Here is a 14,458-nt window from a genome sequence, read left to right on the forward strand (position 1 = left end):
TCTCTACTTTCAGAACAATATCAAAATTTCAAGAGCCCAGTTTTTTAAGAGAAATTTTACTTTAAGAAATAGATCCTAGAGGCTGGCATTATTAGAAATAACCCTAAATATAAATCAAATAAAAAACTAGCTAATATGCTAAATTTATACTAGAGAACATTATTCAGTTATAAAAAAGTGTCTGAGAAAGCTTTTTATATACAGATACAGAACAGCCTCCAAAATGTTAACTGAAAAAACCAAGGTACAGAATAATTTGTCAAGTATGGTACATTTGTATAAAAGTAGAGATAGGGGTAAGAACATATGAGAAGTATTTAATAAAGGCCAGTGCTGTGGTGGAGTAAAGCTACCACCTGTGATGCCAGCATCCCATGTGAGCCACCAGTTTGACTCCCAGCTGCTCCACTTCTGATCCAGCTCCCTGTGAATGTGCCTGGGAAGGCAGCAGAGGATAGCCCCAGTGCTTGGGCCCTTGCACCCAAGTAGAAGACCCAGAAGAGGCTCCTAGCTCCCAGCTTCCATCTGGCCTACCTCTGACCATTATTGCAACCATTTGAGGAATGAACCAGTAGATGGAAGATCTCTCTGTCTCACCCTCTCTTTTGTAACTCTGTTTTTCAAATAAATAAAATAAATCTTTAAATATATATATATGTATGTATACATATATATATATATATATATATATAGAGAGAGAGAGAGAGAGAGAGAGAGAGACAGACAGACCGACTAGCACCGCGGTTCACTTGGCTAATCCTCCGCCTGTGGCACCTGCACCCCGGGTTCTAGTCCCGGCTGGGGCGCCGGATTCTGTCCCGGTTGCTCCTCTTCCAGTCCAGTTCTCTACTGTGGCCCAGGAAGGCAGTGGAGGATGGCCCAGGTCCTTGGGCCCTGCACCCGCATGGGAGACCAGGAGGAAACACTTGGCTCCTGGCTCCAGATCAGCGCAGCGCACTGGCCACAGTGGCCATTTGGGGGGTGAACCAACAGAAAAGGAAGACCTTTCTCTCTGTCTCTCTAACTCTGCCTGTAAAAAAAAAAAAAAAAAATGTATGTGTGTATATATATATATATATATATACATAAAATTGTATAGACACAAAGTATCTCTCAAAGAATATATAGAAAAAGCAATAATTTTGGCTGTCTACAGGGAAGGGAACTGGGTTTGTAATAGGAATGAGAGGGAGATTTTTTTGTTATACACATTACCACACCATTTGAATGCATTACTATTTAAAAGTATTTTTTTTAAGTTTTATTGCCATTCTCAACAAAACAATGAAAACGATCACTATAAGGCAGGCATTAGGTACAACAGGTTCAGTTGCTGCTTAAATCACCCACATCCCACGTTAGAGTGCCTGCGTTCCAGTTCTAGCTCTACCTCCATTCCAGTTTCCTATTAATGTGCACTTTGGGAGGCAGTAATTGATATCTCAAGTAGTTGGGTTCCTCATATCCACTTTCAAGACTGACTTCCTGATTTTTAACTGGCTTCTATGTGGCCCAGCTCTGGATGGTACTGACATCTGGGCAATGAACCACCAGATGAGTGGTGTGTGTGTGTGTGTGTATCTTTGTTTTTGTCTCTTTCAAATAAAATTTAAAAATTTCTAAAGTACAATGATAAGTAGAAAACATAAAAAGCTGAGCACTGAAAAGCAACATGTTGTGGCTATTAAAGGTGGAGACTTTTTGGCTATTTAGGAAAAACTAATGACTGTGAGCAGATTTCAAAGAGAAATAATATATTATTCCATATTCAAACCCACCGCTAAACACAGGGCAGGTAAATTGCTATGGCATTACTGGACTCAAATAGCATCTACAGGGGCCGGCAATGTGGAGCAGCAGGTTAACACCCTGGCCTGACGCGCTGGCATCCCATATGGGCACCGGTTCAAGACCTGGTTGCTCCACTTCCAATTCAGCTCTCTGCTGTGACCTGAGAAAGCAGTGAAAGATGGCCCAAATCCTTGGGCCCCCACACCCACGTGGGAGACCCAGAAGAGGCTCCTGGCTCCTGATCGTTGCAGCTCCAGCTGTTAAGGCCAACTAGAGAGTGAACCATCGAATGAAGACCTCTCTCTCTCTCTCTCTGTAACCCTCTCAAATATATAAATCTTTGAAAAAAAAAAAAAGCAAATAGCACCTACAGAAATCTTTTCTAATATATAAAGGGGAAAAAAACCTCTTTTGGAAGATATTTTATTCCCAAAACCAAGTTAAAAAATTGTATATGCCAAATGGATTAAATAATTACAAATGAGGAGAAAACAAACTTTTCAAAATGTGATAGCACTCTAACTAAATCCCTTCAAAAATTCCCCAGTGGCCATCCTAAAAAAACTAATTTTTTTTATTTTATGTGGCGTAGTGGGTAAAGCTGCCACCTGCAGTGCTGGTATCCCATATGGGCACTGGCTGCTCCACTTCCAATCCAGCTCTCTGCTATGGCCTGGGAAAGAAGCAGCAGATGGTCCAGGGGCTTGGGCCCCTGCACCCACGTGGGAGACTTGGAAGAAGCTCCTGGCTCCTGGCTTTGGATCAGCGCAGCTTCGGCTATTGAAGCCAATTGGGGAGTGAACCAGCAGATGGAAGACCTACCTCTCTCTCTCTCTCTGCCTCTCTGTAACTCTGTCTTTTAAATAAATAAATAAATAAATCCTAAAAATAAATAAATAAAACAAAATAAATACTTTCCTTGCAAGGCACCCAATACAGTCCCTTTAATATTTGGCCCCTAACAGTTACCTCTCAGAGCATCCCCGACACATTTTACGCCTTAGTCATAAAAACTGCAGTTTCTCAATAGTCCAACTTGTTTCATTCCACTGAGTCACTATTAGCACTGTTCTACATATGATGCTCTCTTCCCAACACTGAATGTAACTGCTAAGTTCTTACTCATCCGGCAAAATTCAGGTTAAGTATCAACTGAATTGATATTAGCAATTTCATAACCTCTCAGATAGCTGATTACTACCATCCTTTGAACAAGCATTATTTAATAATAGTACCTGAGTATTAATTCCCTTATCCATAAAAATAGTTAATATATTTCAGAGTACCAGGCAAGATAACAAGATAAAGCATTTGACACAGTATCTGGCACCCAGTGCACACTCACAATGTCAACTCTATTTTACTTTTCATCTACTGCCTCCAAATTTTCCATGCCTTCCATAATCACATAGAGGCCATGCATACACCTGAAAATGCTTATAGTTGTGATAAATTATCTCTTTATCTATAAACAAAGGTCAGTATAGTATATTGAAGACCATCAGATTTTAGCTTGTATCTAATATATTTTTAAGATTTATTTACTTATTTGAAAGTCAGAGTTACACACAGAGAGAAGGAGAGGCAGAGAGAAAGAGAGGTCTTCCATCCATTGGTTCACTCCCCAATTGGCCGAAAAGGCCAGAGCTGCGCCCTTCCAATGCTCAGTTATTGTTTTTGCTTATTTTCTGATCCAGTCTCTTTTTAATATAAAGCCATCAAGTGTGGAAAAAACAGAACTCTGGTAAAACATGGAGGTCTGCATGACTCAACAGCTCAAACTCTACTGACCATGAGATAGAAAAATCAGAATTACTGAAATGCATTTGGAGCTGGCATTGTGGTACTGCAGGTTAAGCTGCTTTCTGCAATGCTAGCATCCTATACGAGTGCCAATTTAAGTCCTGGCTGCCCACTTCTGATCCAGCTCCCTGCTAATGTGCTTAAGAAAGCAATGGAAGAGGGTCTAGTACTTAGGCCCCTGCCACCTACATGGAGATCCAGATGGAGTTCCAGGCTCCTACCTTCAGCCTGGCCTAATCCTAGCAGGTCTGGCCATTTGGGAAGTGAGCAGTGGATGAAAGATATGTTGCTCTCACTCTCTGTAATTCTGCCTTTCAAATAAATAAATAATTTTTTTAAAAAATAATTACTTAAATGCACAAAACCATTATCAACTGGTGTCAATGTCTGTCCCCAATGAATTTGCTCAAACTGACTATAATACAGCTTAAATAAGAATGCAGAATCAAGATTAATCAGTAATTTAAAAAGTGCTGCTTATTGCTACACCAACAGGAACTGCCCAGTGAACAAGGGGAACTGAATATATCATTACTAAAACATTCACTTGTTTTTTTTTAAAGATTTATTTATTTCAAAGTCAGTTACACAGGGAGAGCCAGAGAGAGGCAGAGAGAGAGAGAGAGAGAGAGAGAAAGAGAGAGAGATCTTCCATCCAATGGTTCACTCCTCAATTGGCTGCAATGGCCGGAGCTGCGCCAATCCACAGCCAGGAGCCAGGAGCTTCTTTCAGGACTCCCCATGTGGGTGTAGGGGCTCAAGGACTTGGGCCATCTTCTACTGCTTTTCCAGGCCATAGCAGAGAGGTGGATGGGAAGTGGAGTGACTCGAACTGGCGCCCATATGGGATGCCGGTGCTTCAGGCCAGGGCGTTAACCCACTGCCCTACAGCGCCGGCCTCTAAAACATACACTTCTTTAAACAAGACAATGGAGTGGCCATTTGGCCTAGTAGTTAAGATGCCTATGTCCTATACAAGTGTGCCTGACCTCAATCCTTTTGTTTGCCTCCAGATTCCAACTTTATGCTAATAATAACCCTCTGCAGGTGGTGGTGGGGCAGCTGTGATGCCTCAAGTGACTGGGCTCTTGGACACAGGTGGGAGACCTGGATTGCATTGCAATCTGCCCAACCCTGTCTTCTGACAACATTTGGAGGGTGAACTGACAGACGGAAGCTCCATCTCCATGCCTTTCAAATAAATAGAAGTTTAAATAAATAAATCAAACAAGGCAGTCCAAAGTTTTCTGAAGCAGAACACTACATAAAAGCCCACCGTCTGATCAATATTTGTGGAAAATTAACATCTAATCTATCCGTACATAATACAAAAACAAGGGGCCTACATTGTGGGGCAGCAGGTTAAACTGCCTCCTGCAGCACTGGCATCCCATATGGGTGCTGGTTTGAATCCCAGCAGCTCCCTGTTAATATGCCCTGGAGAGCAGAGGAAGATGGCCCAAGTACCTGGGTCCCTGGCACCCATGTGGCAGACCTGCAAAAAGCTCCTGCTTCCTGGCTTTGGTGTGGCCCAGCCCCAGTCATTGTGGCCATTTGGAGAGTGAACCAGCAGATGGAAGATTTCTCTCTCTCTCTCCTTGTAACTCTTTCAAATAAACAAATCTTTAAAAAAAATTACAAAACATCACATATGACTTTTATAAGATATAAATTACCAAATTTTTAATGAAATTCTACAAATTAACTTCAATGCTTCTCCCATAATATCTCATGTCTCTACTTAATAGTTTTCTTCATACCATGTCAAAGCTCAAAAAAGGTAATTTGCTGTTAGGGACATAAAGAACAAAAATATAGTATCCGATTCACAGGAAAATCTGCCAAGTAAGACAAGACAACATTAGCTACAAAGGTGAATGATAATTGTTTAAAAAGCTTTACCAATTTCCTCCAATGTTTTTCTCATTAGATGCAAATAAACACTTAACCTGACATAAAAAAAAAGACTGATAAACTGTTGAATAAAAAAAGCTGGACTCCTTTGTGGCAACAGAAACAACAGTCATTCAGTCCTCTCAAGCCTAAACCTTAGAATGCAACTACTTTTCATGAATAGAGAGAAAATGAGGACCCTAGAATCAAAAAGCTGTGAGTGAGGAGAAGGGGACTGGTCTAATCTTGCATCCCATAAGCATCCTATATCAGTGCCTGGGTACCGTACCCACCTCTATCTGTAACTCCTGACTCCAGCTTCCAGCTCATGCTGACCCTGGGAGGTGGCAGTAATGACTCAAATAGTAAGTCTGTGCCACCCAAATGGAGAGCCAGATTGAGCTCCTGGCTCCTGACTGGCCTGGCCCAACCCCTAGTTATTGTGTACATTTGGAGAGCAAATCTGAGCAAATGGGCGATCTCTCATATATACCTCTCTCTCAAAATATAATTTTTTTAAAAGATTTATTTTATTTATTTGAAAGTCAGAATTACAGAGAGGGAGAGACAGAGAGAAAGAGAGATCTTCCATCTGCTGGTTCACCTCCCAAAAATGGCCACAATGGCCAGGGCTGGGCCAGGCCAAGGCCAGGAGCCTGGAGCTTCATCTGGGTCACCCACAGGGTGCAGGGGCCCAAGCACTTGGGCCATTTCCACTGCCTTCCCAGGTGCATTAGCAGGGAGCTGAACTGGAAGTAGAGCAGTTGGGACTTGAACCAGAGCCTATATGGGATGCCAGCACAGCAGGCAGCAGCTTTACCTACTATGCCACAGCACCAGCACCTCAAATAAATTAATTTAAAAGAGAAAATGACATGAATGAAAATGCTTCTTCCACCATTTATTAGCCTGTGATCCTATGATTCTAAAAACAGGTCTATGATCACAGACAGAGATTCCTAATGCTTAAGTTACTACACTAAATTCACAAAGTGATTATACAGATTAAGCATTAACAATGGATGGCAGTCAATAATTATTTAGTAAACATTTCCTCCCCCAGATAATTTTCCTTTATCCATAGGCCTCCTTTTATCCCTCTTCCATTCCTGTAATTATCCTTTCAAAGTTTCTTAACAATATTTCCCTAACTCCTCATTACTACACAAGTCCAATATTACCACTGAATGCATACACTACAGCAGTGGATACTTGCCCTATGAAATAAAACAGTCAGAAAGGCCACAAATTATATGATTCTATTTATGTAATATGACCAAATTAGGCAAATCCACAAAAATGGAAAGTAAATCAGTGTCTGCCAAAGGAGTGAGGATATAGAGAATGGAGAATGACAGAGAGTGCTTAATGAGAATAGGATTTCTTTCTGGAGTGATGAAGATACCTTATTATTTATCATGAATGCTAGAATCCAATTAATTATATACCATATATACACATACCATAAATTCTATCTCAATAAAGTTATTTAAAACAGAATACTAGACTCAAACACTGCATAAATTTTTGTGACTCTAGTTCTCAATGATCTAAGCAACCTACTACTGTCCATCAAATTAATTCAAATCAATGTAATTCCAAACCATTCCTCCCTACTAAAATCCTTCTGAAATAGAGCAAGATATGAATAAATAAAATAAGCTACTTGCTATTCCACAGTTTCCAAAAGAAATATCTCAATCTTGAACAGGGTAATTTCCTAACTGACCCTTCCCCCAAAGGTGAAACTCTTTCTGACTTCCCCTCACCAGTGAAATATTTACTGGGCATCATTCAATGTTATACACTAACATGGAGAAAGAATGAACAAGAGAATTCCCACCAGCATAGAGACTTCACTTTAGCTCATGTATCTCATATTGACAAAGTCTTCCTTGCCTTATATCTGTCATTTCCTCATGTTTGTGCTTTTCCAAGGATTTCACTTAGTTCCTTCATAAACTATCCTCCAAATAATACATAGCTTCTCCAAACAATTAAACATCAAGAAGTCATCCTTAATCATTTCTGCAACTAAACAGTAAGTTTAGTTTTATTTCTGGAACTAAACAGTAAGCCTCAAGTATGAAATCATACCTTATTTTCTTTTTTTTTTTAACTTTTATTTAATGAATATAAATTTCCAGTGTACAGCTTATGGATTACAATGGCTTCCCCCTCCCACCCGCAACCCTCCCCTCTCCCGCTCCCTCTCCCCTTCCATTTGCATCAAGATTCATTTTCAATTCTCTTTATATACAGAAGATCAATTTAGTATAAAGATTTCAACAGTTTGCACCCACATAGAAACACAAAGTGAAACATACTGTTTGAGTACTAGTTATAGCATTAAATCAAAATGTACAGCACATTAAGGACAGAGATCCCACATGAGGAGCAAGTGCACAGTGGCTCCTGTTGTTGACCCAACAAATTGACACTCTAGTTTATGGTGCCAGTAACCACCCTAGGCTGTCGTCATGAGTTGCCAAGGCTATGGAAATCATACCTTATTTTCTATATATACCATAGTTCAGCAGAGAATTGCGCATACTGTTGAGCATATAACACGAATGAAAGAAGTAACTTGGGGGTCAGCACTGTGCCATAGTAGGTTAAGACTCTGCCTGTGGTGCTGGCATGCCATATGGGCGCCAGTTAGAGTCCCACCTGCTCTACTTCCAATCCAGCTCCCTACTAATGCTCTGGGAAAGCAATGTAAGATGGCCCAAGTTCTTGGGCCCTGCACCCATGTGGGAGACCTGGACGAAGCACCTGCCTCCTGGCTTCGGACTGGCCCAACCCCAGTCATTGAGATCAATTGGGAAGTGAACCTGTGGATGGAATACCTCTCTATGTCTCTCCCTCTATTAACTCAGCCTCTCAAACAAATAAATAAATCTAAAAAAAAAAAAAAAAGGTAACTGATCGCTTTCAATAACTGCATATAATTTTAAGTGTAACTAACATTAACTGCTTTTAAATACCAATTATTTTGCTATGAGCTTTATATTATCTCTAATGTTCATCAAAACCTTGCAAAATGAATATTCTGTCCCTACACACTGGGAATCTGTAGCTCAGAGAAACAGTAAATATTCAAAGAAATAGTAAAGCTAGATTCAATCTCAAGTATCAATCAACCTACAAAAATCAGTGTTTTCATAGTATCTGCTTTGTAGTGATGAGTGATTACATCCAAAATAAAACCAAGGTAAGAACTGATAGCATAGTTTATACATGATCTCTGACAAGCAATTTACACTTTGTGCCACGGTAAAAAGGGACAACAGGAATTCCTCTTTCCTCCCAATGTTCTTTTATCTGGTTCAGTAGTTTTTTCCTATCCATTCATACTTTAATCATCCCTAACTAGAACAGTAGCTAGCATTAATATATACTAGGTGATGTTGGCTATTATTTTATCAGCACAAATCACTAGAATGAAGTAATCAGATATTCCTCCTACTCTAGAAAGTCTGGTTTACAACACATCATGGCTTCATGACCACATTGAGTGTAGAATTCAAGGACTTTCAAATCTCCATAGACCAGTTCCAACAGGTTGCTTTAATTATAATAACTACCAAATATCAGGTTCTATCACTACTTCACTGTACCATATCTAACATGCCAGTCATGCATGGCATCCCCAGATTCAACCTTCACTTCTCCAACTGCACTTTCTTTCCTTCCACTGTTCTGTTATCTGGTACACTAGTCTTATTTCTACCTATTCATACTTTACTCATCCCTACTGGCCCTCCTCCTATCTCCCCCAGGAAACTTGTTTTCATCCTTCTTGGGAAACACATATTCCTTAATCTATTATTCCAAAAAGTCTGGTGTCAGAGCACTTACCATATTATAATGTGTACACGTCAGCTTCATTAAGGTAGGCACTATTTCCTATACATCTTTATATTCCTCATAGCAACTACCATAAGTATTCATTTACATATTTGATTCTTATTTCTTATTTATGAAAACTTCTCCAACTATAAACACTCTGAATGCATAAACTACTTCCTGCTCCCACTTTTACACACATATGTAAAATAACTACTACCTACCTATGTATCTAGAGATACCATTATCTATGTATATATCTCATATCTATCTAGATAGATCATTATCTATATATCTATGTAGATACCCCATCTTCTAGGAAAAAAATTAAGTACAGCTCAAGTTCTTTATATACTAGCTTATATCTTTAATATTTTTAATTGCCTATTATACAATAGGTTCTGTTCTACTTAATGAAAATGTTCCATAATCCCAAAATTACTTGTTATACCTGTCCTAATGAAAAATCCTATGTTATTACATTATCAATCATTCTTTAAAAAAAAAAAAAAACAAAAAAAAAACACTGCTTTGTAAGGTATTCAGAATGAATACTTTGTGAAACTCACAGGAGTTTTTGTGGCTTTGGAAAACTGTGTTAATGTAAACTGATAATAAGAAATAAATCAAGCAGTTATAAAAAGGAGATAAATTGTAGTGATGTAAAGAAAAATGGGTATCCCATCCCCATCTTTTCTCTTTCAGTGAACTCTAATTCCTGCTCCTAGTCTGAGGGACTCACCAATAATTAAGTCTTAGTAGAGTGCAAAACCAGACAGCTCTGTGTAAGATGAAACTGACAATAATTCATCAGACTGCTGTCAGTTACCATGTAACACATGGTGTGTGTCCAGCCCATCTGAGTTTAAGTCAGAACTTCTGAACGAGCAATTATATGATGAAGAGACAGCTTTGGGCCGGCACCGTGGCTTAACAGGCTAATCCTCCACCTTGAGGCGCCGGCACACCAGGTTCTAGTCCCAGTCAGGGCGCTGGATTCTAACCCGGTTGCCCCTCTTCCAGGCCAGTTCTCTGCTATGGCCGGGAAGGCAGTGGAGGATGGCCCAAGTCCTTGGGCCCTGCACCCTCATGAGAGACCAGGAGAAGCACCTGGCTCCTGGCTTCAGATCAGCGAGATGCGCTGGCCGCAGCAGCCATTGGAGGGTGAACCATCGGCAAAAAGGAAGACCTTTCTCTCTGTCTCTCTCTCACTATCTACTCTGCCTGTCAAAAAAAAAAAAAAGAGACAGCTTTGAATTAATATTGCTAGTCCAGTCTGCAGCACAACTTTGGGGGTGAACTCTTGCCATCTACCTTCATTATTTACTATTCCTTTTCTAAGAGTCTTAAGTGTTCCTGTCTATGATCTATACCACAGCCTTTCAATAATCCTTCTTTTTTCTTTTTGGCTTTATTAGCTGAAATAATTTTATTGGTGTTGTCTACATAAGTCATAAGTTACATTTCTCTCATTTCTACTTCTCAGAGAGTCTTCTTATGAATTTTAAAATCTATTCTTTCAAAGAATCGAAGTTTTATTTCTTGATTTAAGTAACTTTCTTAACAACAAGGCAAAGTGAAACAAGTTAGGCAAGTTATTCACAGATTTTAAATGGCAATCAAGGAGCATCTTCATCTTTTAGCAAGAATTTCTAAACCCAAATAGCTAAAACACCTGTGAAAGGCACTTCAGAAGCAATAAAATTCTCAATCTTTTATATAAATAACAAATTAGCCAAAATAGGAAAATGCCCCCCCCCCAAAAGTCCCTTTCCTTTGCTCTATCACTTCTATATTTTTATTATAAAGCAAAATAGTTTTAAAAGACTTTCAAACAAGAAGCATATACACTTTCACTACAACTTTGTGTGCTGGGCCCAGCATTTTGGTGTAGTGAGTAAAGCTGTCACCTGTGATGTCGGCATCCCAGACAGGCACCAGTTCGAATCCTGCTGTTCCACTTCCAATCCAGCTCCCTGCTTATAGCATGGGAAAAGCAGTGGAGGATGGCCCAAGTGTCTGGGCACCTGCCACCCATGTGGAAGATGTGGATGCAGTTCTTGGCTTCAACTTGGCCCAGAGCAGGCAGATACAGCCATCTGAGGAGTGAACCAGCAGACAGGAGATCCCTCTCCCTCTGCTTTTCAAAGGAAACACTCCCAAACTGGTTATATACTCCAGATAACAAACTCTTTCATTCTAATTTAGAATATATCTACTTTCTAGTAACACCAATATAGTAATTATCTTCAGATTCAAATGCCAAATTTAAGTCATCTAATAAAAAATGTTTCCTTTTTCAAGGGTATCTGTTTTCTTAAGTAATTCTATTTTTGATTTTTCATTTGTGTCTTATGCAGTCATTAATGAGAGGAATGACTTTTTTCATGCATCAGCAGAGATTCACTTTCAAATTGCATCTTCAAATATATGTATGCCTTCATTTTCACCTAGAATGAAATTAGACATTATGTCTTTAATTCAGCCTCAATCATCAACAATAATCAAAAAACTGGTTTACTAAGACCTCCCTATATATGCTACTTTTGTACTAAAAATTAGTAGTCCTAAAAACAGATTTTTAAGTATGTATGTTTGAGAGGATTACGCAAAAACTAGATTAACAATTTAACCACTCTTACTGACTACAGTACATCCCAACTAGGAACAGTGTAACAATGGGCTCTGGAATAAGACTGCTAGAGGGCTCAAATTCTAGAACTACTATTTAAGTACACTTCAATTTCCTCACCTTTAAAATAGAGATTATACAACAGTACCTACTTCATCAAGTTTTTATAAAGGCAGTTACTTATCTCAACAACTAAATTTGTAGGACATATATAAAGAACTTGAAATGGCTGATATGTTCACATTCTATTTTTTTTTAAAGATTTATTTATTTAAAGACAAAATGACAGAGAGAAAGAGGGAGAAACAGAGACATCTTCCACCCACTGTTTCACTCTCCAAATGGCTACAACAGTCAGGGGCTGGCCAGGCTACAGCCAGGAGTCATAAGTTCTATTCTGGTCTCATAGCAGTGACACAGGTCCAAGTACTTGGGCCATCCTTCCACCACCTTCCCAGGTACAGTTTCAGGAAGCTGGATCAGAAGCATAGCAGCCATGACTCAAACCTGCCAGTATGGGATGCCAGCACTGTTGCATGTCGTCAGCTTAACCCACTGTGCTATAACACTGACCGCTGTACACATTTAATTTAGTATATATCTGGATAACTAAAATTCAAGGTTTAAATCTCTGAAACATTTAAAAAGCATATTTCTTCAGAAGAGCATTTATTTTATGAAAGTAGTTTGTCGGGCCATCAAAGAAGGAGGTACCTTTCTCTGAAGGGAGGAGAGAACTTCCACTTTGACTATGACCTTGTCTAAATATGATCAGAGTCGGTGAACTCAAAAGGCTTCCATAGCCTTGGCAACTCATGACAAGACCCTAGGGAGATTACTGATGCCATAAACAAGAGTGTCAATTTGTTAGGTCAACAACAGGAGTCACTGTGCACTTACTCCTCATGTAGGATCTCTGTCCTTAATGTGTTGTACAATGTGAATTAAGGCTATAACTAGTACTCAAACAGTACTTTACACTTTATGTTTCGGTGTGGGTGCAAACTATTGAAATCTTTACTTAATTTATACTAAATTGATCTTCTGTATATAAAGATAATTGAAAATGAATCTTGATGTGAATGGAATGGGAGAGGGAGCAGGAGATGGGAGGGTTGCAGGTAGGAGAGAAGTTATGGGGGGGGGAAAGCCATTGTAATCCATAAACTGTACTTTGGAAATTTATATTTATTAAATAAAAGTTAAAAAAAATGAGAAAAAAAAAAAAAAAGGCCGGCGCCGCAGCTCAATAGGCTAATCCTCCGCCTGCGGGGCTGGCACCCAGGGTTCTAGTCCCAGTCGGGGCACCAGATTCTGTCCCGGTTGCCTCTCTTCCAGGCCATCTCTCTGCTGTGGCCCGGGAGTGCAGTAGAGGATGGCCCAAGTCCTTGGGCCATGCACCCGCATGGGAGACCAGGAGAAGCACCTGGCTCCTGCCTTCGGATCAGGAGAGGAGAGGGGAGGGGAGGGGAGGGGAGGGGAAAAAGAAAGAAAATGAAGAAAAAAAAAAAAAAAAGAAAGAAAGTAGTTTGTCAGGGGCTGGCGCTGTAGCTTAGTAGGTTAAGCCTCCATCTGCAGTGCCAGCATCCTGTATGGATGCTGGTTCGAGTCCCAGCTGCCCCGTTTCCAATCCAACTCATTGCTGATGGCCTGGGACAGCAGCAGAGGATGGCCTGTGTGGTCCTTGGGCCCCTGCACACACATGGGAAACCAGGAAGAAGCTCATGGCTCCTGACTTTGGACTGGCCCAGCTCCAGCCATTGCAGCCATCTGGGGAGTGAACCAGCAGTTGGAAGACCTCTCTCTGTCTGTAAATAACTCTGCCTCTCAGATAAATAAATAAATCTTTAAAAAAAGAAGAAAGAAAGAAAGAATTTTGTCATGGTATCTATAAAGTATACCTGCAGAAAAAAAAAATTTCTAGATGGCTCAAGTCCTTGGCCCCCTGCACCCACGTGGGAGACCTGGAAGAAGCTCCTGGCTCCTGGCTTCAGATCGGCACAGCTCTGGCTGTTGCGGCCAATTGGGGAGTGAACTAATGGATGGAAGACCTCTCTCTTTCTTTCTCTCTCTCTCTCTCTCTGTGTAACTCTGCCTTTCAAATAAATAATAAATCAATCTTTTTTTAAAAAAAGTTTCTAAACTTAGTTTAAAATGGCAGTTGTAGAAAACTATAGTTTTTCATTTATGTCCTGCAGTATGCTTCTGCATTACAACAAAACACTAAAGAATTCTGATGCATGTACTGTATCAGGCCTATTTTAACTATTTAACTATAAATAACACACATTATGTTGTTCTTTTTTAAAATTATTTTTTCATTTTCTTAAATGCTTATTCATTTTTATTTACTTGAAAGGTATAGCAACAGGGCTGGTGTGGTGCCATAGCAGGAAACTCGCTGTCTACCATACCAGCATCCCATGCAGCCTTCAGTTCATGCCCTGGCTGCTCCACTTCCCATCCAACTCTATGCTGGTGGCCTGAGAA

At 39.9% G+C, this 14,458-nt stretch overlaps 1 protein-coding gene across 1 annotated transcript in view; it reads right to left on the reverse strand.

Moving 5' to 3' along the window:
* ACTR3 (actin related protein 3) overlaps positions 1 to 14,458 on the reverse strand; it is a 61,125-nt gene that overhangs the window by 37,523 nt on the left and 9,144 nt on the right. The gene's annotated exons all lie outside the window — the stretch shown is intronic.

This window comes from Lepus europaeus, chromosome 1 (assembly GCF_033115175.1).
Source record: "Lepus europaeus isolate LE1 chromosome 1, mLepTim1.pri, whole genome shotgun sequence".
Lineage (NCBI taxonomy): Eukaryota > Metazoa > Chordata > Mammalia > Lagomorpha > Leporidae > Lepus > Lepus europaeus.